Source organism: Ambystoma mexicanum, chromosome 6p (genome assembly GCF_040938575.1).
Source record: "Ambystoma mexicanum isolate Mex_15411 chromosome 6p, UKY_AmexF1_1, whole genome shotgun sequence".
Classification (NCBI taxonomy): domain Eukaryota; kingdom Metazoa; phylum Chordata; class Amphibia; order Caudata; family Ambystomatidae; genus Ambystoma; species Ambystoma mexicanum.
This window is the reverse complement of record NC_090935.1, coordinates 1,531,589,852-1,531,613,912: the sequence shown is the minus strand read 5'-3', so window position 1 is coordinate 1,531,613,912 and position 24,061 is coordinate 1,531,589,852. Positions and strand designations below refer to the sequence as shown.

The 24,061-nt window shown below is 41.8% G+C and overlaps 1 long non-coding RNA gene across 2 annotated transcripts in view; it reads right to left on the bottom strand.

Annotated features, from left to right (window-relative positions):
- LOC138510615 (uncharacterized) overlaps positions 1 to 24,061 on the bottom strand; it is a 431,158-nt gene that overhangs the window by 330,779 nt on the left and 76,318 nt on the right. Inside the window, exon 3 of one of the 2 annotated variants that reach the window (XR_011280423.1) lies at positions 1,896 to 2,402. The exons of the other annotated variant lie outside the window; for it this stretch is intronic. This is a non-coding gene — a long non-coding RNA (uncharacterized lncRNA). Of the gene's footprint in view, positions 1 to 1,895; positions 2,403 to 24,061 lie in introns of those variants that run through there. 2 annotated transcript variants of the gene reach the window in all.

The following is a 24,061-nucleotide window of genomic DNA, read 5'->3' as shown; positions in this document are numbered from 1 at the left end:
TAATAAATAAAATATTTTTACAATTCATGAAACCGGTCTTGTTCTTTATTACGTGGTCCTATTTAATATATGTACAATAACACACATCACTTGTTAATTAAGTACCATCAGCCATGTTGTGCTTGGGGACATCAACTTTTAGACAGACTGGTGTTAAGCTTGCTATAGAATTCTGTTCCTTTCAAATGTTGACTTTTTTTTCACAGGCTTTGTTATAAACTCCTGACATCTTTATGTCATCATATATTTCTACTATTTGTATACAGGGCGTGTTTGCCCTCCGTACCCGTTAAACATAAAAAAGACACAACCAGGTGTATAGGAGGAGACAAGTACCTCTACTGGAAGTTCCGCCCCATTCTGCCTATATTTTGGCAACCGGAAATTACGACATGTACAAAGCCAATAATGGTGCCCACATCACGAAAAAGTCCTTGAAACAAGGTATCCATTAAGAAAACCCTGTATGTATCCACAGAGAAATGACAGTCTTCTGAAGGAAATTCCGGAGGCAGTGTGAAGATGAATGAAAGAGAGGACTGGTGATGTCAGATAAAGCAGAAGTGATGCACCCAGAAGAGATGCCAATGAAGAAAGAATGTAGAGCTTATAGAATCTGATAACGAAGTATTGAATTAAGCAACATTTCAGGAGCGAAATGAAGATTGCAGGTTGGGAGAAGCACTGAAGAAAATGCAAAGTAATTTTACAAATGTACAGACACAGTAACGCAATTAGACAAAGTAATCATAATGCTGGCTACGTAGTGAATAGATTGCAGGTGATGCACTAATGTATATATATAGGAATGTATAGAATCTGGATGTTCCACAATGTATTTTAGCAAACTTGGACCCTGTGAATGGAAGGGCTGGAAGTGTGGTGCAAGAGAATAAGAATAGCTGACGGTGAAGGAAGATTCGAGAAAGCTTGCCTGGCGCAGTGTCAAGAGTCGGACTGCCAAGAGGCTAGTTATCTACTCAAGAAAATACATGAACATGAGAAGTAAGCTGAGCTCCCGTTTGAGGTGTAATGGAAAACCACTTGAAGTGCCAGGATTTCTTCATTTAATAGTATTAAATTCGACGAAGGAGCTCAGAAATGTGGTCCCTAGTCACATGGTCAAATGAAAATAGACTTTGGGGCGAGCTACACCGAGACCAGAAGATAAGGCCATGCCTTCACTCCCTTTTGTTCTCAGGCACAGTGAGCCTCTGCAAGGCCGAGTTCAAACAGATTTAATTGAATGGCAGACCGCAGGAGTGATGATGGATGTTGGGCTAATTGGGTGGGGAGGCATGACCAGACCAACCCCCTATCACTGGGGTACCAGCTTGTGTGCTGCTAGCGAGTGGAATATTTCAGAAGGGTACACGTGTGTCAGTCAACTACAGAGGGCAACGTAGCAAAGAGCCCTATAGTTTGAGAAGCCAATAGTACGTTGTGTATTAATCTGACACAGAAGATGACTTGCAGTTGGGGTGGGTTTACTTGTCCACCTGATCTTAGAGACCCAATCACGACCCTGTATCCCATAGACCACCCACAACCCCTATTAGATTTTCTTATTTTTCCACGTAGCATGATGTCACGTATGATGAATTCTTTGTATAAAGCAATGTTTTTTATGATATGTTTTCGAGACATTGTTGAGCGAGCTGTGCGGCGTCCGTTGATGTCCATTGTACTCCCTGTTTTAAAGACTTGTTATTAAAAACAGCTTTGATTTTACCAACTTACTGAGTCGGTCTAATTATTGATGTATGAGTAAGCGCTGCATCCCCATATATCTCAGATACTGTTACCTCGTCTTAAAGGGCCCCCTATGGGTTCACAGGTTTTATAAAACAGCAGATCTGTATTCATATTTAAAACATGTGTTTTTATTCACATTAAATAACTTGAGTTATCACGTGTTGCTCAACGATCTTCTTGGATACAGATTTTGATGTATCATCAATTACTTCATACACAGCCTGACTCTCACTGCGTTGATAAGCAGATATACATAATAGAGAAGTGTTCGACATAAATTCCTAAAGTTCCCTGTCAAACAACCAGTGGCCTTTAACACATCAAAATCTTTGTTGCAGGTTGGCCACATTCACCCGCAATGACAACCCGACTGGCGACCCTAAATTGCTGTGACCTCCATTGTGATGCTTTTGCCAGCAGTTGTCCATTAGTGGGTGATTGCTGTTGACGCATATGTTTGTAATGCATACAAGATTGTTACATTTCCTTCTGTATATCGTTGTTGGTGCTTCCAGATAACACAGCAGCCTTGGATACATAGTAGTCAGCCGCTCTTTAAGTAGATCCAGAAATAACCGCTGTACATATCCAACGGCTGGTTTCACATTAAACGTATCACTTTTCAGGAGATGCAGATGTTTTATTTCCTGCAAATGAGCGCAAATACATATGAAGACATCTACAGTCCCAGGCCTCATAGGTCAGTTTACGGGGTACCATGCACATTGCTCTACCATACTGTCTTTGGAATACTTTATCCCCCCATTTACAAACTGTTTTCTCGATAATGCTTCTAATGCACAATGGGGAACCCCCGTCTAAATTGCTTCATTTTCAAAAGGGGGTTATTTGCTGTTTGTATCGCCCACAATGTTTTAGATACACATCGCTCCATCCCATACCCAGCCCTTAGCTGCGTTAGCGCCTGCATCAAGTGCATCATTTCTACGCTTAGAGCTCAGCATGTGACATATTTTACGTAGCAAATTATCTGTGTAAGCTTTTTCCAAACATTCGTGAGCATCCTGTCGGGGGTCGTCAATCTTGTGCCCTGAGCAGCATCTGTGAAAGTGCTGTTTTAAACATGTTTTCACAACTACGGCCGTAAAACCTTCGATAGCCATGATACCGATCCAAGTCACACCCGCTATAACCAAATCATTTTTTATACTATCAGTTTCTATTAGCGAAACACAGGCCTTAGACAGGACATTTACAGAAGCCCCTGAGTTTTCAATTTAATTTGAACAGCTAGCGCAGTAAATATTGATGATCTCTGCTGCATCCTGGTTGTCCAAATGCTGTGCACTTTATCGGTTAAAGGCTGGAAACAAAACAAATATGCACAGTTTTAACTACGGCTACTTCTTACACCCTAAAAAATAAACGAGATTGCTTTAAAATATACTTCCTGGATAGCACGTCGTCTGATGCTCTGGGCGCTTGGCCCCCTGTTTTTTCAGATGGGGCAGTAGGGCATAATCCACCTCTGGTGTCGTCACTGCGGCAGCCTGCAAAACCATAGATTCATATCCACTGTCTCCAGTACTCGCATCGAATGCTGTTGGTTGAGCCACAATCGCGTCATCACAATTCCAGGTCACCATCCCCAGATAAGCCAGTGTTATGGGCACATGCTCCTTAAAGGAATGGTTCGGTCAACATTTTTTATTGTCCCTACGGGTCAGCCATGTGTTTTTAAGCCTAAGTCGCTCGATTTTAGAAAACTTTCCTATGGACCTTACCCGAGTTTTCATCTATTAAACGCACGCGAAAACAGGGACCAGGGCGCTGCCATTTTGTGATAATCCTATCACTTGCCCCATCGCCCTGGCTGACCTGCTTTTGCGGCACTAAACCATATCCCCCGCCTCTGATCCTGTCACCAGCAGACGCGTACTGCCCCTTTCACAACGCCAAAGCACGTCTCGTGTCAACAATCGCTGCGCTTCAGCTAATGACGTGTCGCCATGGAAATGGCAAGACGCCTCTTTTCTCAATAAGTATAAACAGACCGTTTCACAACACACAGCAGCAGATTTACGATTCCATTCCTCTCTCTGTGTTACTTTGAGTATTCTGTGACTCGTTTATGTGCTCTGGTCAGCTACCTTTGCCGCTTGTAGCCCGTGTGAACACCTGTACCATCGCTAGAAATTATTTTAGTTTGTTTACTACAAAATGGCTACAATAATGCCTTACATGTACGAGCCCGAGTATACCGAGGAGGAACTACTGGTAAGGGAAACAAACGAAAACGATGGGGCTTCGGACGGCAGTTGGCAGGACAAATCAACGGATGAAGACACTGGACCTTGTCGCATGGACAGTGTTTCCACCTGGTGCACATGCAATCGGTGCAAGCTAATGCCAACCGAGGAGGAGAACTGATGCTGCTGTGAAAACTCAGGATGCGTGGCCTACATTTCGGAAGGCGAGCCACGACCACAATGCATCACTGAGCTGCCAGACTTCAGGGCAGAATGCCTCACACTGTCCGTGTTGAGGATAATGATGGTGCTTATTCACAAACTTCGCGCAACTGTTCGTCCTCGTAATCCGAGTAACGAGTAAGTATAATCTGCTTGTGATGCCACTACTATTTCATGGTCGTCTCCTATATCCAAAATTACATCTACATATCATTGTAACGCATGAAAGTCGTTCAATAGTGTGCAGTGTCTAGATAGCATTTGTCCGAGCAGAATGCCATTAGTTACAAGAATTGTCATTGACAACAAACATTTAATCAATTTATCTTGGTCATTTAAAAACAGTTTGCATCATTATTTTTCACAGGTGGTACCGGCTGGTGGCCTATCGTTCCTTTACATGGTGGCTTCACGGGAGGCTTGGACACCGTGTTCGAAGAGTAATACCCGCCTGTGCCGTTCGTGCCATAAGAGAAACTTTCCCGAATGACAGAGGTCAGTGCAGGGGATTTTCCCTCGCTGTGCTGCAACCTAATCCTGTACAATGTGTAAAGTTTTGTATTTTTGTGCCATCAAAAAAAGAAACAAAATAAACCACATATATTTTAACAACGGTTGTTTCGATTTTTTAAATGAATCAAGTGTGTCTCCATTCAGCAGTCTTCCTGTGCCTTGTCTGCACGCCCACCAGCCCATCCATCCATCCACCCCCTCCCCTATCAAAGGCGAAGTATAACTATATAAAGTATAAAAAAGTGGTTAGTTTAACAATAACAAAAGTCCACAACAACAAGTCCAGTGGATGCGTGCTGCCATGGGGGGCTGTCAGGGGCGTGAACGGCTAAGGTGCCAAACAGCATGTACACTTCAAAAGGTATCCCACGGCAAGGGCCCATCGCTCACATGGCCTCCTCAGAGCCTGTGTCTCCAGGCAGGGCTCCCCCTTGAAGCAGGCCGCCCCCTGCAATCCACATAAGTGTGTCTCCATTCAGCAGTCTTCCTGTGCCTTATCTGCACGCCCCAGGCCCATCCATCCCACCCCCTCTATCAAAGGCGGTTCACGCCAGTGGATGCACGCTGCCATGGGGGGCTGTCAGGGGCGCGAACGGCCAAGGTGCCAAACAGCATGTACACTTCAAAAGGTATCCCACGCCAAGGACCCATCGCTCACATGGCCTCATCAGACCCCGTGTCTTCAGGCAGGGCTCCCCCTTGAAGCAGGCCGCCCCCCTGCAATCCACATAAGTGTGTCTCCATTCAGCTGTCTTCCTGTGCCTTATCTGCACGCCCCAGGCCCATCCATCCCACCCCCTCTATCAAAGGCGGTTCACGCCAGTGGATGCGCGCTGCCATGGGGGGCTGTCAGGGGCACGAACGGCCAATGTGCCAAACAGCATGTACACTTCAAAAGGTATCCCACGCCAAGGACCCATCGCTCACATGGCCTCCTCAGACCCCGTGTCTTCAGGCAGGGCTCCCCCTTGAAGCAGGCCGCCCCCCTGCAATCCACATAAGTGTGTCTCCATTCAGCTGTCTTCCTGTGCCTTATCTGCACGCCCCAGGCCCATCCATCCCACCCCCTCTATCAAAGGCGGTTCACGCCAGTGGATGCGCGCTGCCATGGGGGGCTGTCAGGGGCACGAACGGCCAATGTGCCAAACAGCATGTACACTTCAAAAGGTATCCCACGCCAAGGACCCATCGCTCACATGGCCTCCTCAGACCCCGTGTCTCCAGGCAGGGCTCCCCCTTGAAGCAGGCCGCCCCTGCAATCCACATAAGTGTGTCTCCATTCAGCAGTCTTCCTGTGCCTTATCTGCACGCCCCAGGCCCATCCATCCCACCCCCCTCTATCAAAGGTGTTTTGCGCCAGTGGATGCGCGCTGCCATGGGGGGCTGTCAGGGGCGCGAACGGCCAAGGTGCCAAACAGCATGTACACTTCAAAAGGTATCCCACGCCAAGGGCCCATCGCTCACATGGCCTCCACAGACACCGTGTCTCCAGGCAGGGCTCCCCCTTGAAGCAGGCCGCCCCCCTGCAATCCACATAAGTGTGTCTCCATTCAGCAGTCTTCCTGTGCCTTATCTGCACGCCCAAGGCCCATCCATCCCACCCCCTCTATCAAAGGCGGTTCACGCCAGTGGATGCGCGCTGCCATGGGGGGCTGTCAGGGGCGCGAACGGCCAAGGTTCCAAACAGCATGTACACTTCAAAAGGTATCCCACGCCAAGGGCCCATCGCTCACATGGCCTCCTCAGACCCTGTGTCTCCAGGCAGGGCTCCCCCTTGAAGCAGGCCACCCCCTGCAATCCACATAAGTGTGTCTCCATTCAGCAGTCTTCCTGTGCCTTATCTGCACGCCCCAGGCCCATCCATCCCACCCCCCTCTATCAAAGGCGGTTTGCGCCAGTGGATGCGCGCTGCCATGGGGGACTGTCAGGGGCGCGCACGGCCAAGGTGCCAACCAGCATGTACACTTCAAAATGTATCCCACGCCAAGGGCCCATCGCTCACATGGCCTCCTCAGACCCTGTGTGGCCGGCCACCGGCAAACCACATAATACCACGACATACACACGTCATTCATTCACAAACACACCCCTATTTGTAATACTTTATAAACCACTTGATATATCTCATGAGAACTTCTTTGTGCTTTGCAAGTCAACTCCTGAACGTGCTACCTGAGAACCACTGAGATCTATGCTAATCTGCTCGTCATCGTGCTATCCGTGAACTTCTGTGACTGCTTTGAGCAAACTCGTCAGTGTGCTACCTGTGGCCATCTACCTGTTCTCCTGCAACATACTGCTCTGCTTGCTGTATCCAACTGTTTGTTGGTCAAGGTAAGGCCATGTATCCTAGTCATATTTCGTTGATTTTTAAATTTCTATCTATTTGCGAGTAGAGTACTCAATAGTGCTATGTTCATTGGTCTCATTGATATTGACTTGAGTTTCCATTGTTATGCTATCAATAGATTTTCATCTGTGTCAATTGTCATTGAATTGCATCCTTCGGGGGTCCAGTCTATAATGTAAGCATGTTTCCTTCTCGTGCAAGACAGAACATCCAAGGGAGGAGTCACATGTTCAGAGTTTAGTCACATCATTTATACATTTCTGCAATTTATGCAAATACTAAGCCGCACATGATGAACTGGTATAGTTCCTGCAACCAAAACAAACCATGCATTGAACATTGTATGGTTCATTTACTTTTATATCACATTTTTATTCATCAAGATTGTATAATAATGTTGATATTTACTTTTCAGAATTTTCAACAATGCCTGCCTGTTCGATTAGCGGTTGCCCTTCGAAGACCCATACTAAATCTGAAGGCACTACCAATGCATGTATTCCCAAAAACTGCTGATCGAATAAGAGAATGGGTCAGACATTGCGGATATCCACTGGATGAGCTGGAAAGTAGAGTCCAACAAGTCTTAGAGGACAAGAGGGGTGATCGATACCGCATCTGCAGCCGGCACTTTTCCTCGAACATTTACACAACATCTTGGGTAACAAAGAAGAATAAACGGCGAACGACACAAAAATTGGTGAGTCAAGTGTCCGGATTTAGCTTTAGGCCTTGCGGTAGTGTGTAGGTAGCCGAATGGATTCATTGATATTTTAGGTGTTGTGTCCCTTGTAATACTTTCGACATTGATATGAGTGTATAGCTTTTTGAATAATGACATTTATCAATATGTTCTTTTTCGATTTCATAACCCACAAACGAAATCTATATATGGGCACAGGGAACTGTGCTCTATAGCGCATTTTCAATAGCATTACTCTCAAGTATTCTGTCTTCTTACATGGCAATTTTTAATATTGGTATTTCATTATCAATCAATAATTTACCTTTACAACTGCTTGACTATCCCTTGAATCTGAAGCAAGAACATTCTACATCCGTGACGTGCTCGCAGTTATCAACCACTTCTAGCGCGTATCAGGTAATTTTACTTGGCTATTCCGCTACAGACTTGTTTTATGCATGTCAAGTAATATTTTTATTGTATCGTGTAATTATTTTACTGAATGCTTGGTTAGTGCTTTCCAATTGATATACACCTTAGTTATCGTCCACTGGTGTTTGTTTTCAGTTATAATTAGTGTTATCCATAGTAATGCAAGTACTGTCTTTCAGGGAGATGCTGAAGCGTCCACCACATTGACAACATCCCTAGATGTTCTTCAGCAGCACGAGGTATGGATACTGACAGCTCCATCGAACTAGATCATCAGAGCTGGAATACTTGTCGTTTTATTGTTCTACACAATGTTTCATTCGTATTTAGCCATTGATATGTACCTGTGCGGTGGACCCCAAGTGTGTGTTATGTTTTCAATATTGTAATCCTTACTAATGCAAGTACTATGTTTCAGGCAGTTGATGGAGCGTCAACCCCTGCACTTACTGCGGAGCCTGACATTCAAGTAATTCCAGGGGAAGTGGAAGCGGGACCTTGTGTATACGAATCGGCGCAAGAGCTTTCGGAAGTGCGCACTACATTTACAGCATCCCTACATATTCTTCGGCAGCATGAGGTATGGATACTGACAGCTCCATCGAGCGTCACCATATAACGTGATTCCATTTGCTATACTTTCTTCCTTATTAACGCAAGTACTGTGTTTCAGGGAGACGACAGAGCTTCCTCTACAATTACAACATCCCTTGTAGGTGATGCAGATGTAAAGAAATCGGAGAAATAAGTCGATGAAATCTGATCATATTTAGATATTCCTTGATTCTTTTAGACAATGCATCATTTGTGGTTATCCCTTTATATGTACATGTGCCGTCGACCCCAAGTGTGTGTTATGTTTCCAATATTGAAAACAATACTAATGCAAGTACTGTGTTTCAGGGAGTTGCTGATGCCTCCTCTCCAATACAACCATTCATGGCAGTCCATGCGGAGCCAGAGGTATGGATACTGACAGTTCCATCGAACTAGCGCATCAGAGCTCGAATACTTGCCGTTTGATTGTTCTAAACAATGTTTAATTCGTGTTTAGCTATTGAGATGTACCTGTGTGTTCGTCCTCACGTGTGTTTTATGTTTTCAATATTGTGATACATAGTAATGAAAGTACTATGTTTCAGGGAGTCGATGGAGCGTCATTCGGTGCTGTCTATGCGGATCCAGAAAATATAGTCATTGCAGCACAAGAGGAAGGGAAGACATGCAGAAACGAATTGGAGCAACAGCGAGCAGATGTTAAAGTTCGAGTCAAGAAAGTTGCAAAGAAAAGAAACAAAAATAAGGTTAGTTACAACCAGTTCATAATTTTAGGAATTGTTTTGTGTTGGGGACTATATTATGTTTTTTTCCTGTCAATTGTACTATACTTTATATTGTGTTTAAAATGAACATCCCTTTTCCAATTTGTCCTCTAGTTACCCGTGGGTGTATGAACTATACATACACAGACAGTGAAACAAATTAGAGATGTTGCTTGCCAGAACATTTACACATGGAGGAACTATTAATTGAGACGCAGCGTGTTGAGACTCGAGATGCTCATGTCCAATGGCCAGAACATGAACTGAATGTGTCTGGAGAATCCAGTAAAGTTTTATTAGACCATTGCTACAGTTCGACCACACCACCAAAAGAAGATGATACTAAATGTATTGAAGATAGCTCTGAAGTAGTCGCAGATCAATTCACACAATCTACACACGCCAAACAAATGCCACCCAAAAAGCTGTCGACATTGTTGTGTTCTCCCATCAATGCTGAAGTAACAGATGTTGAAATGACAGAGAATGAACCAGCAGCAGCACCCAACGACGCATCAGAACTTGATATCAGCGATATTTCTTTCAAATTTGTTGATATGTCCTCAACGGCACAGTCCGAAACAACTTTCACACCGGATGACAGTCTAATGAAAGAGGGTAAATACATAGTATTCGACAGTTGTTTGATGGATATTATAAGTATGCTGAAATGTGGGCATTCAGTTGGAGGGGAAGTATGCGGGGAGCCATTGATTCATGTGACTCGTCAAAAACAAGGCGATAACGTCAAAATACATGCCGCCTGTTGATTAAATCATGCGTTCTCATGGTCTGCACAACCGATGCTGGGGAAGCTGCCAGCAGGCAATCTACTGTGTGCAGCTGCCTCACTTTCAGTGGGTCCAGTTTTAGAAAGTTATAGTCTTTCTTTCAGTTTGTGGACTCCATTTAATTTCTAAAACACAGTACTACAAATACCAACATGATTATCTGTTTCCGGCCATTAGTGATGCTTGGAAAATTGAACAATTGTCTCTAGCAAGTACATTCGAAGGGAAACGATTCAGGCTAGCCGGCGATGGACAGTACGAGAGCCCTGGATTTTCTGCCAAGTACTGCACCTACCACTTTCAGGACATGGATAGTAAGAAAATTGTGAGTTTGGTGGTCGTGCAGGTGTCCCAATGTAAATCCTCAGTTGCCATGGAGAAACTAGGATTTATAATTTCATTGCAATATCTACAATCAAGAGGAATGCACATCGACCTCATAGCCACGGACAGACACATTTCAATTGCCAAGACAATGAGAGAGCAGTTCCCACATATTAAACATCAATTTGACGTATGGCATCTTGCTAAATCAATCAATAAGAAAATCTCGGCTGCAGGGAAAAAAAAAGGTTTTGAAAGTATTTCACAGTGGTCCCAGTCTATCAGCAACCATCTTTGGTGGAGCTCCAAAACTTGTGAAGGGTCAATGGAAATCCTACTTGAAAAATGGCGGTCACTGATGCACCACTGTACCAACGTTCACCGCTGGACAGAAAACCAACATTTCCACCAATGTGAACATGGCCCTTTGTCCACAGAGGAGGCACGGAAGAAGAAGTGGTTGATTGCATCTTCACCTACACACAAAGCCATTGAGAATATTGTTTTCGATAAAACTCTATAAAGAGGTTAGAGGGGACTGACAGAATTTTGTCACACAGGAGACTTGGAGGTGTTCCACAATATGTGCCTAAAGTACAGGCCAAAGCGATTGCATTTCGGCATACAGGGCAAGAAACATAGGACTCTACTAGCGGTCTTAGCCCATAACGAGAATGTGGGCCGTGAACAGTCTAAGACTACGGGAAAGGTAGGGATGCATCGCTACACTACGACCTTTGGAAAAAGAAGTAAGAAATGGAGGGTTAAACCAGTATATGAGAAAATGGAGTTCGACTTTGTTAAAGGCCTTATTGTTAGTGTACTAGAGAAGCACAGATATGGAATTTTTAGCGTTTCCGTGCAGAGCACTGATGCATTGCCACCAAACATTGCCACTGTGCCATGTCCACCCAAAGCAGAGCTCATTGAGAAATTCAAATCCCTGTTTAAATAAATCATTGTAATCTGATTGTCTTTTTGAAAATAATGTTATTGTACAGTGTGCATACAAAGTATGCTAACCCTAAACCCTCCATTCACCATCCTGGGTGGCGAACAACATGGGTGTCATCTTTGACTTCTCTCTCTATTCACCTCATATTGCTGACCTTGTGAATATGTGTATGTATATATTTTTGTTGCTGTAACTAAGTTTTGCAATCTCATGTAAATGCTGCGCACTGTTAACCGAGGGGAGGCTTGCGTATTGCAAATAATAAAACAAATAAACAATAAATATCACTTTCAACTCAACTCCTCGGGTACTTTATACTTTCCCTGACCTTCCCCCAAAAAGTCAATGGCCCTCATTACGACCCTGGCGGAGAGGGGTATACGCCAGCGTAATGCATGGCGTACCTCTCCGCCAGATTAAGACTTTCCGTAGCGCCATGGTGATTTTTACGCCCGGATTTTCCGGGCGGAAAAATCCATGGCGCTACGGGACCTCTTGTTAATTACGCCACCGTAATCTACGGTGGCGTAATTAACGCCTTCCCCACTCCCATTATACCCTATGCGGCAAAAATGGGAATGGGGAAGGGTAAATGGGGATTGGGGACTAACCGCCCCGCCAAGGTCGGAATGGGGCGGTAAGTCCGCCAACCCCCATGGCGGAGTTGGCAGCTCTGCGCCATGGTCCATGGTGCAAATTGCACCATGGACCTCCGCCAGGGTCGTAATGAGGGCCAATGTCTCCATAGTTATGGTTCTCTAGGGCTGCAAAGCTCACGGACAACGAGGACAAAATTGGGGGCATTAGAACAAGCCAAGCAAGGAGTTGCAGATGGGAGAGAAGCCAGTTCGCATTTGCACATTGAGGCCTAGTACAAAGATGGAGTAGAAAATTCAAGCTCTCACAGATGGCTTTACACGGGATGTTGCAAAGTAAGAATGTACGCTCATGCAGAGTGAAGGTCAGCGGCTTTGATTTTTTGCTCGCAGGCTGAAGAGGCTCGCATATCGCACTGGCAGTATAAGGTTCTATTGTTTTTTGACCTTGAGAGACAGGGAACATGCCGAAAGGATTTCATTTGAAGAAGGGGGGTAATAACGTAAGAGACGATAAGGCTGAAAATTCTGAAACTAGACCGAGTTTCATGTTAGTTCAGTATATGAAAAATCGTTGGCATGAACACAGTGGGATTTACAGACTGCATTACGCAGAGATACAATGGAAATGGCAAATATAATATAAGTAACTCTTTAGACACTTTTATACCGGAATGTATGAATGAATGAATGAATGAAGAGCAAGTACAACATTTGTGGGATCGTCTTTCTACCGGGCACATGGGCATGCATGTGCCCATTCGACACGCATGTAGACAAACAGTCCTTTCTCAGTGGTTCAACGGTAAAAAAAATCATTAGTTTGTGTGTTTCCCTCGATTTATTTCATTAGTTTTCGCATTGCTTTTAGAGCCGAAGATACTCCATTGCACTATCCTTGCAAGCAAATAGTTTCAGCTTGCCCGTAATAAATAAAATGAATAATAGTAATAAAGATCGGCTGGTGAGACTAATTTCAATTTTTATGTTTTCTAAACAGGTACATCCTACCGTACTTCGACTGCCACCTATTCCAGACCCCGGCCGATGGCTTCTTCAATCGCAGGCTGCAGCTTCTTGTAAACAACTGCACTACATTGACTATTTTATGGGACGATCGTCAAGGGCCCATATGCCCTTACGCAGTACTAGCGGCTAGAAGCAACATATCGACCTTTACGGTGGCCTAGTGCCTAGTTGATGGAACAGCCTTGCGGTTCACCGTGCGTCCAAAGTGCTTCTTTTAACGAAAACCAACACCCTGTGTACCATAAAGGAACAGCGCGTGACTCACAATAAACTTTTCTGGATTTGCGGATCGGGAGAAAAGAAAACAAAATTCCATTCCGATTTAATATGCCAATTGCTGAATATTCTCTAAACATTTAAATGTACTTTACCAAATGTATCGTATTGCTGTTTGATTTTAAAGTACAGTTTCATATTCTGAATTGTGGCATGCTGTGTTGTGAGTTGATCTGTGTTGGTTTCCGGGTTCTGTGTGAAGTCGCGTAGAAGACGACTGGGCGCGTTTGCCTACACAGCATAGTAACGTCATGGAGAGAGGCGGGGAATATGAATGTTTTGATAATGTCAGGCTCAGGGGTGGGGGATATGATTTAGTGCCGCAAAAGCAGGTCAGCCAGGGCGATTAGGCAAGTGATAGGATTATCACAAAATGGCAGAGCCCTGGTGCCTTTTTTTCTCGTGCGTTTAATGGACGAAAACTCGGGTAAGGTCCATAGGAAATTTTTCTAAAATCGAGCGACTTAGGCTTAAAAACACATGGCCGACCCGTAGGGACAATAAACATTTTTGACTGAGCCATTCCTTTAATTACTGGCTATGCATCATTGCACTGTTCTACCCAAAGTCTAATAACAAGATAGAGAAAAGAATGGAATAGAGAAGGAAAGGTGGACTCGGAGTTCGTGGAGGGAAAGGTCTATGTCAATGGTAAATGAATGTATATGCTGACCGTGCTGTGACCAATTTGTTTGTTGTTGTTCTACTGCTCTGTGAAAATAATAAAATAGATTTTTAAAAAAAGATTGGAATGGAAGAGACACATGGGATGCAGAAACTACAGCAGCAGTTGTGCTGTTGAGAATACTAAATGCAGAAAGAAGTAATCTTGAGAGTTTTAAACAGGTATTTTAATTCATGATAATGTATTTTCAAAGGCATTAATGTTCATTTTGTGCTGCAAATAGAAAACTGTGTTAGGGTAGCCTAGGGCAGATTGATTGTACCAATAGTTGGGAGTGAGCACTATCCTCAAAGTTGCCCATAAATGCTTTTTTCTTTTGCTTAAGAAAAATTGATAGTGGGAAAGAAAAATTGCTTGCGATCATCTGTCTAGTCTAACTTTTCTGCAGCCCTTTAAGAGAGGCATGCACTCTAGGGTCAGGGCATGTGTGTAATGTGTGCAAAGGTAAATTTCCACCTTGAAGGGTCCATTCTTCCAAATAAGCTAAAATACAGTGATGAATATAAAGAATCCTTTAGAACTGCCCTTCATTATCTCATAAAGCATTGAGCACATTGCCTTTAGATTGTACCCTACTTTTGATCGTTTCCTTGGAATTATATATGCTACGATCGTGCAATTCTCAGTGAATATTTGCATACCCACACCTGCTTGTGGCTGGTTTCTGGAATGAAAAACATTGCAGAAAATGTGGAAGAGGACCTTGATAATGTTGGGAAATGTCTATTTTACACAGTAATGTTTTTCAAATGCATTTCTGCCCCAGCATACGCACTGAAACAAGTTTGGTATTAAAAAATGGTTGAACATCAGATATGTAACATGTATTTGCTTGTTCAGAAAATGTTCCCCCCATTGATCTAGTTTTAGAGAGCATCTGGAGAAATCGGTTGAATCAGGAATTGTAACATACTGCATTCACTATGTATACCTGGGGAGCCATGTATTACAAATATGCTGGTATCTGTTGATGCTTTGAAGGCTTTTACAATAGATCTACTTTACCTGCTTCTTAAACCGTATGAAGGATGCAATGGAATATCCTAGAATCGGTGTGTTGTCCAGCATTGAATGGTGTGTGGGTGTCTTGCGACTTCAAATAATGGTAATTGCATGTCCTTTCGCCCTCAACAAGGTTCCTGAGCCATGCACGTTATTTTGTTGCTTTTACAACATTTTTGTTAAACAGTTACTCTTTTGGCATATGAATGTTTTTAATGTCCATTTTATTGGAAAACCAAAACGAAGAAATCTTTTTAAGAAGAAACAAAATGTATATAAATTTACACTCCTCGGAGATCTGGCGTTATCGTGTAAGTCGGTGCTCATTACCTTGCATAAATGCATGTTACAGAAACTCAATTGGCAACATCTGAAAAATGCATTTATTATTTAGACTAACAGCTATTTTGGGCATTCCATAACAAGTAAGGCAGTTCTAAGGTAGGTCATTTGAGTGCTGTTGTGATGGTCCAGTTGATGTCGAGTTGTTTTAGGATATTTCTGCTGATTCCAGAATGGCACAAAGACGTGTTACCTAGAACTTAAGTCAGCAACTTAAAATAGTAACCTCCATGGTCATGAGAACCCCTCTAATCCAGGTTTATGAAGAGGTTTCATCTTGTGCCTCTTCGGGCACTGTACCATTCATGCTCTATTTTAGGGCTATCAAAAACCGCCCTACCTGTTATTGCTTGTTCAAGTGACCTACTTAACAACCACTTTGAATCTGAAAGGCTGGGTCTGTATAGGTACATCCAGCTATTCATCAGACACTTATAGAGCAAGTGCATATTTCCAGGAAATCTATTTGTATACATATTTTTATTCGGGGCTCTTGATTTTCTGTCAAATTTAGGAACAATGTACGACTTTTGCATCATGTTTGCAAGGTTATGCAGGAAATCTAATGTGTGACAAGCAGGCTGCTGGCAACAACATGTATGTCAAGTTTTTTTCAAAGCAGGGAAGCAACTTCTTTGGGTTGGGGTGTACAGGCAAGGTGGCATGAGAGGGTGGGACATTACATTGTGTGCTCTATTCCACCTATAGAAATAGAATGTGGAAAATAGTGCATCATTTGTGAACTTCTGATACCAACTATAATCCATTTCTAAATACATTTTACTGTATATTATTTAGTGTGAAAACCCATAATGGGCCTTGGTATAGAATAAAAGAATATTACAATTGAAAGAAAAAGGACTAGTTGCGGGGCGTGGCGAACGGTAGACTCTTATCTAGCTGAAAGGAGCTTAGTTAAATTCTTCAACTATTATAATTCAAGTGATAAGTTTACAAATCCGGCATTATGAAATTATCCTCTTGGTTGAAACACCCTCAGGAGATGTGAAACGTTGCGACAGAGCCCTCTTCCTGTTTCTGTAAGCCGTGTCAGCGATTGTTGACTGATGCAGTAGGTGGGAGCATGGTTCCTTTACATTACATTTCATTTATAAATGCGCACTATAGACCCACAAGCATGAAGGTGCGGACACATGGAAAATAAACATACATAGAGTAGACGACCAGATAGGAACATACAGCAGTGGCTAACCAAAGGTATCTATTTTGGTTGGTAAAGTGGGGTCCGAATTGATTGTCATTTTAGGAAAACAACAGGGTTTTCAAGTCTTTCTTAAAGACCTGAAGAGTTTTATGGCTGCGCATACGTTCTGGCCGTCGGTTCCAGAGAATAGGCGCCTTCAAATAAAATGCTCCATTTTCTGCTTTTGAGGTTTTGCATCTGGGTTGTATTATCAGGTTTTGTTTACTAGACCTCAATGCTCTGGTGTTGGTTTTGTCCTTAATGTAACACTCCAAATAGGAAGGCATAATTTGGAGCTTGCATTTAAAAGTTATTACAAGGACTCTGAATATCATCCTTGATTCGATGGGGAGCAGTGAAGCGAGCGCCTAGCCTCAGATACATGGCTTTGCCTCGGTAGTCCTAGGCCAACTCTAACCGCCCAGTTCTGTACCAATTGTAACCTGTGTAATTCATGCTGACTAATGCCCAACAGTAGACTACAACAATAATCAATTTTTGCTCCGATTATTGTACGGGCAATAGTTTCCGCGCATTCCTGCGAGATCATGGGCTTCAAGTGAGATAGCAATTTAATGTAGTAGACTGATCCTGAAACCACTGTTGTGACATGTGCCTTCATGTTCAGTGACTGGTCTAGTGTCACTCCTAGGATTTTTGTTTTAGATAGAGGTGATATAATATCTCCTAGTTTGAAGGAACTAAAAGCTTGACTAAGTTTGCTCAGGGCATGCGGGCTGCCTACAATCATGAGCTCTGTCTTACTACGGTTTAGTGCGAGAAAGTTGTCCAACATCCATTTTTCAATTAGTGTAAAGATTCTGTTCACTTCCAGCTCGTCTTTCTCATGTTGGGCAGTTAGGGGGATAACACATTGAGTGTGGTCTGCATAGTTTGAGAACACAACTTCTTCCCCTTCTAACATAAAGAAGAATGGGGCCATAAAGAAATTGTATAGACGGGCGAAGTGCTTGCCCCTTGTGGTACTCCATATAGTACAGGTAGTGGTGTAGCGTCTGCTGAATCAGAGCATACTCTGCTACTTCTATGCTCGAGAAAGGAAGAAATCCAGCGTGCCACAGTATCGGAAAAGTTGGCAACCTCCCTCAGTCTGGGAATAAGAATGGTATGTTCGATTAAATCGAAGGCCGCTGATTGATCTAAGGAGATGACAAGAGATAAACCGCTACTATCCATCTCCGCTAGGAGTTTAGTTTTCAACTCCAAGAGTGAGGTCTCTGTACCATATTTCTTTCTAAAACCTGACTGATGGGAGTGGAGCATGGGATGTGAGTCTTGATGCTCCGCTATCTGACCATAAACCACCCGATCAAGAATTTTAAAGTAGGAACGGAGTATTAGATATGGGACGAAAATTCAATGGATTGTCCCTATTCAGTCACGGTTTCTTGAGAATAGGTGTTACCATTGTTAATTTAAGCTCATCCGGTACCTTTCCCTCCTTCATGGAGGCATTAATGAAAGTGCACACTGCTTTAATGAGACGTGGAGGGCATGTTTTTATGATCATAGATGAACATATGTCTCCTCTGCACTCCTCTCTCCATCTGGGCCTACTCTCTGCTGCCATCCAGCCATCCAGTGCTCTTCAAGGAAATTACAGTAACGTTTCTAATTTTCATTTATTTCTCTTCAGCCTTTATTACTGCCCCATATCATTGATACCCATACAAACATTTGGATGCATGCAATACATTTGTAAAAGACAATTGTATATTTGGAAGTCTGTTCAACAATTTTAAGATTAAACACTGAAGAGAGGCAAGGTGCTGATTTAGATATTTTGCATTATATTCTCAACTGCCTCAACCAAACGCAGGAATGCTAACCTTTTCAGTTGTATTCACTGACACAAAAGCTATATACAACATTCTTTATCAGTAATGGCTGATCAATCCTTATCCAGTTCCTCAGGAGATCTATCAGGCATCAACAAAGGCATGGAAAACATTTTAAAGGAGCTCACCTCTATCCATTCTTCCATTTCAATTTTAGACAATAGATCCCTACACCTCCAAGATGGATTTAATGCTTTCAAGAATGATTTCACTGCAATTAACTCTAGACTATCTGAAATGGAAGAGTTGGTATCCTTTTCTCAGGACAGGATAGAAGGTCTTGAGCAAATGCAGTTTAAACTTTTTCATTTAGAGACTGAAGTCTAACTTAGAGGATAGGAACAGCAGGGACAATATTAGAATGTATGGTGTTCCGGAAAACTCTGAACAACATACTGCCATTAAACGCCTGACTGATTGGATCCCTAAAATACTGAATATCTCCTTCTCTCCCCCTCTGTAGTTCCAAAGGGCACACAGATATAGACCATGCTTTACCACAAACAGTGCTTCACCAATACCGCGTATTGCCTGTTTATTGCATCACCAGCAAGCTAGACAAATTCTCTCAGCTGAATAAAAGTTGCCAGCCTTAACATTTCAAGGCAATAACATGTTATTCTCCCCAGACTTTTCTGAAGCTACTCAGTATAAAAGGAAACAGTTTTTGGACATGAGACCTTCATTAACAAATCTAAACATCAGGTATGGCCTACGGGAACCAGCTAGAATGATTATCACACCTCCACAAGGAGTCACCAAAGAATACCAACACCCGGATGAATTACAAGCTCTTATTAAAGCCCTCCAATCTTCAGAGATAGACATCTCGCCAGCAACTGCATCCTCGTGTTCTGAAGCATCACTGTCTCATGCTCAGCACTTATCTTTGCGTAACAAATATAAATCCGGGAAATCCCACTTTTCTAGGAATAGATCAGATCATAATTATTCTTCAAGTTCATCTGATGCTTCTAACAAACACAGAGACAAATCTAGATCTCTCATAAAACAGATTAACCTGGTGAGCTCATGTGTCTTCAGAAGACTGTCTTGTTTTCCCCAATGGCAGCCCCCTTTGGATTTTTCCATTTAGCTACATTTTTAGTCTGTAATAATATGTTTTATCTTTATTTTCAATGCTGTCTCCCCTTCCCTTCTGTGTTTAACCTCCCTTCTAGATTGTGTTATTGCATTCTGGAATCTCTCCAGCACGATGTTTTACACTTCCATGTGCCAATGTTCCTTTTCAACTTTATTTGTTAATCTATATCACTTCATTTATTTCCTTAATTATCATTTACCCTATTCTTTACTATTATGAGTATCAAGGTATTGTCATGCAATGTTAAAGGTCTTCATAATCCTATCAAAAGAGAAAAAAAGTTCTTTGTCATCTAAGGTAAAACAATCCAGATGTTGTATGCATTCAAGAATCCCACTTAGAATACATTGAAGAAAATAATAGGCTGATCAAATTATGGGTAAAGCATGCATTTTTTGCACTGGCAATAGTGAAAAAGGGAGGAGTTACTATCCTCATCCATAAAACAACTTCTTTTCAATTGCTTGATCAACAACACAACCCTACCGGACGATGGTATATCATTGACGCCAATATCAACAAGATTATGATTACTATTCTTACTATTTATCGTCCCAATGTTCCAGGTCCATCCTATTTGAATAATTGAAAACATGTTCTCTTTAACAAAATGCATGATCGACTCATTATTTGTGGGAACTGTAATTGAATCTGTGATTTCACCTTGGACTGCAAATCAGATTTCAAATTCATAAACTCCATATCCTACAAACAATTCATCAATTTTATAGACCTCACTCTTGTTGATCCCTGCCATTTTTGTCACCCAGATGTTAAAGAATGTACCATTTTCTCCCCCCTCTAAATTCCTTCTCCAGAATTGATCATATATTTTTTAATTCTCCACTTGCTTTCAAAATACTCCACCACAAAATTGGCTCTAGTGTCATTTCAGACCTTGCCCCATGGTCCTTTCTGTCCTGGAATGGAAACCACAACCTTCCCTTTCCTCCGGATGGTGATTACATTCTTTTCTACTCAATTATCCTGATTTCATCAGACAAATAAATGTGTTCCTTACTGAATTCTTTACTTTTAACAATCTCTTAGACACCACAATTCATAAGAATTGGGATGCTTTCAAACCCATGTTACGTGGTTTTATTATACAATTTACCTCTTTCAAGAATTTTCCATTAAATCATTAGAAATAGCTAATTTCAATAACCCTACAGAAGATTCTTTCAAATCCCTCCTTGCTAAACGCATTATTTTCATGAGTTGTTTTGAATTCAATATAATTACTCCATACCAAATTTAATAATTACAATACTAATAAAGCCTGTTCATCCCTACTGAGATCTAAAGTAAAATTTTATAGTTGTTCCAATAAATCGGGTAAATTATTTACTACATATCTTAAAAGGAAGAAAGAAAAATATATTGTAACTTCTATCATTAACCAATATGGGGTTAGAGTTTCCAATCCGCAACAAATCAACAAAACTTTCTTTGAATTTTACTCTCAACTTTACTCAGCTGATGAAACCATTTTTAATGATAATATTACTAACTATCTCCGCTCTAACAATATCATTATTGATAATCCTTTATATCTTTACTTTTTAGATGCCCCCATTTTATTACAGGAAATTCCAAAAGCCATCCAAGACCTTAAAATTGTTAAAGCTCCGAGCCCTGATGGTTTCCCTGTTGAATTTTATCACTCCTTTTCTACCTTTCTCTCCCCTAAACTTCTTGAACTTTATAACCATTTCTTTATGTTAGGTTCCAGCACCGGATCCTTTGAAGAAGCCTTACTAATTCTGTTCCCCAAACCGGATAAAGACTCTTTGTTAGTCCATATTTATCATCCTATATCTTTAATGAATTCTGACTCTAAAATCCTAGCCAAAGTAATTGCTAATCGACTTGATGTTTTCACAAATTAATGAATGTAAATCAAACAGGTTTCTTCAAAGGAAGATATGCCTCATCCAATACTAGGATCCTTTTCAATACTCTTTTGCATGCACAAAATTCACCTCACCCCCTTCTCATTCTTGCCTTAGATGCTGAGAAAGCATTCGACAGAATTTCATGGGCCTTCCTATTTGAATCCATTTCTTGGCATGGATTTAGCCCTACTTTTTCCAAACGCATCTCCTTTTTATATTCTACACCCGCAACTAGAATATTTATCAATAATACCTTTACCAAGCAGTTTCCGATATAACGCAGAATCCTTGTCTAGTATACCCACTTCTGTTTATTTTAGCTCTAGAACCCCCTTCTGCAAAGCATCTCCCTTAATAATAGTATTAAAGGCACTGTTATGAAAGATTTCTCTATTAAATGTTCCACATACGCTGATGATATCCTTCTCTACCTTCCAAATCTGACTACCTCTATCCCAGAATTAATGTCTACTATTGATCAATTTGCTTGTGTCTCAGGATACAAATTAAATGTTGATAAATCCAAAATCTTAACTCTTACTAATTCCTGTGTCTTATCCGATACTCCCTTTTATGGCATGAAAGGGTGCACTACTTAAATTAAATACTTAGGGATACATATTGCTCAAGATATTCCATCTACTTTAAGCCTAAATCAGAATGCAATATTGGATAAAATAAGCTCTTCCATCAATCAGTGTTCCCCTCTTTTCCTCTCTTGGTGGGGCAGATTAGACTCCATCAAAATGACTCTTGGTCCTATCTTTTTGTATACCTTTCCATGATCCCAATTTTCTTACCAAGCTCCTGCGTTAAAAACATTGACAAAATCCTATCCAATTTTCTTTGGAAAAATAAAACTCCCAAGATAGCGCTCAAACTCAAATCTTGCAAAACTCTTGGCAGAGTTACATTCCCTGATTTTCTTAAATATCAAAAATCATTTTTATTGAGACAACTTGCCCTTTTCTCATTTTACGAACCCCAATTTATGAATGCCCCATCTTGGATTATTTTAGAATCAAAATGTATTGCTCCTCTATCCTTTTCACATTTTCTCAGAACCTCCTCATGGCCTGGTATTAAAAAACAGCCACTTTTGTATTCCTTCAAACAAGCTTGGTTTTGCTTAATCTCAACTTCGCCTATTACCTAAGACTCTACAAACGCATTCTTATGGTTCAACAAATCATTCCCGCTTAAGATTAAACATATTTTACTTGAATGGTATTCCGCAGGGATATATCTACTAACATACTTGTTTTATAACAATGTACCTATACCTTTTCATGAATTCTGCACCCGATTTTATATGAATACATCTGATTTCAAAATCTATACTGCTCTTACTAAGCTGATTACCAAAGCCATCCCCTATTATTCTCAAAAGTCACCTTCAAAATATATAGAATCAATTGCATGCTCTCACCTTACCAAAGCTTTTAAATTGTACTCCATTCTTAACCAACCCAATGACAACGCTTCAAAACTTACTGTACTATGGGAAACTGACTGGGATCTCCAAATATGCCAAGAGATAAGGACTGTGTAGGAAAATACTTTTCCCCTATTCCGAATTTCAACAAGGTAGCTCCACATTTCATCATCCATATTTTAGCAAAGATCTGAATTTTAAGTAGGGCCAAGGGTGTGAGACGCATGTGTGAGCCTCAAGCTGTGCCTAATAGAGGTCAGTATTATAACGCAAAAAGCACATGCCAGCCAATTTGAATTTGACCCTGCACAACAGGTTTTATCATTTGCACCACACCACAGCAATGGACTAAATGCAATGAAAGTAAAATTAATATACTAATTCTAACATTCCAGTACCCAATAACCAACTCTCCTACTAATATTCAATGCAATTTAGACCATTGCTTAGGAGTGAAAAGACATTGGTGCATTGGGGTAAAGTGGCCCATTTCATAAAATGCAAAAGTATTTGAGCTGTGCAAATTCAACTGAAGCTGTAGGAAATGTGGCATTAGATTTGTTTGGCAGTGAAAACGTGACAGGGTTGAGATGCAAGTTGATTTATTTAAACTGACTCTGTTGTTCATTTATGAAAAAGGAGGAAACAGTGCCGGATGGATGTAACATTTTTATTCTGCGCTGCAGCTTCAATCTCGGTCAAAGGCACAAACAAAATCACATGCTATTTAATGGGCTGATTTGTCAAGGGGAGGTTCTCTTTGAATGACACATGAGTTTGAGAAAAAGGCTTGAAGCAGAAAGGGCTGGGCACTCACTCACTCACTGGCAGAGGGAGGACTAGCAGAGAGGGCTGGTTCCTAGGCAGACTGAGTCTACTGAGTCTCCTCTGTCTCGGCCGGCGGTGCTGCAGGCTGACTGTATTGTGGGCTGTCACTCTCTCTCCTGGGTTGGCATTCATCAGAAGAGATGCAGTCTTGAACACCCTTATCTGTGGTTGACCCTGGCGTGGCATGCAGAAGGGCTGAATCAGGGAATATCGCCATATGAATCCAGGTAATTTTGCTGTAAT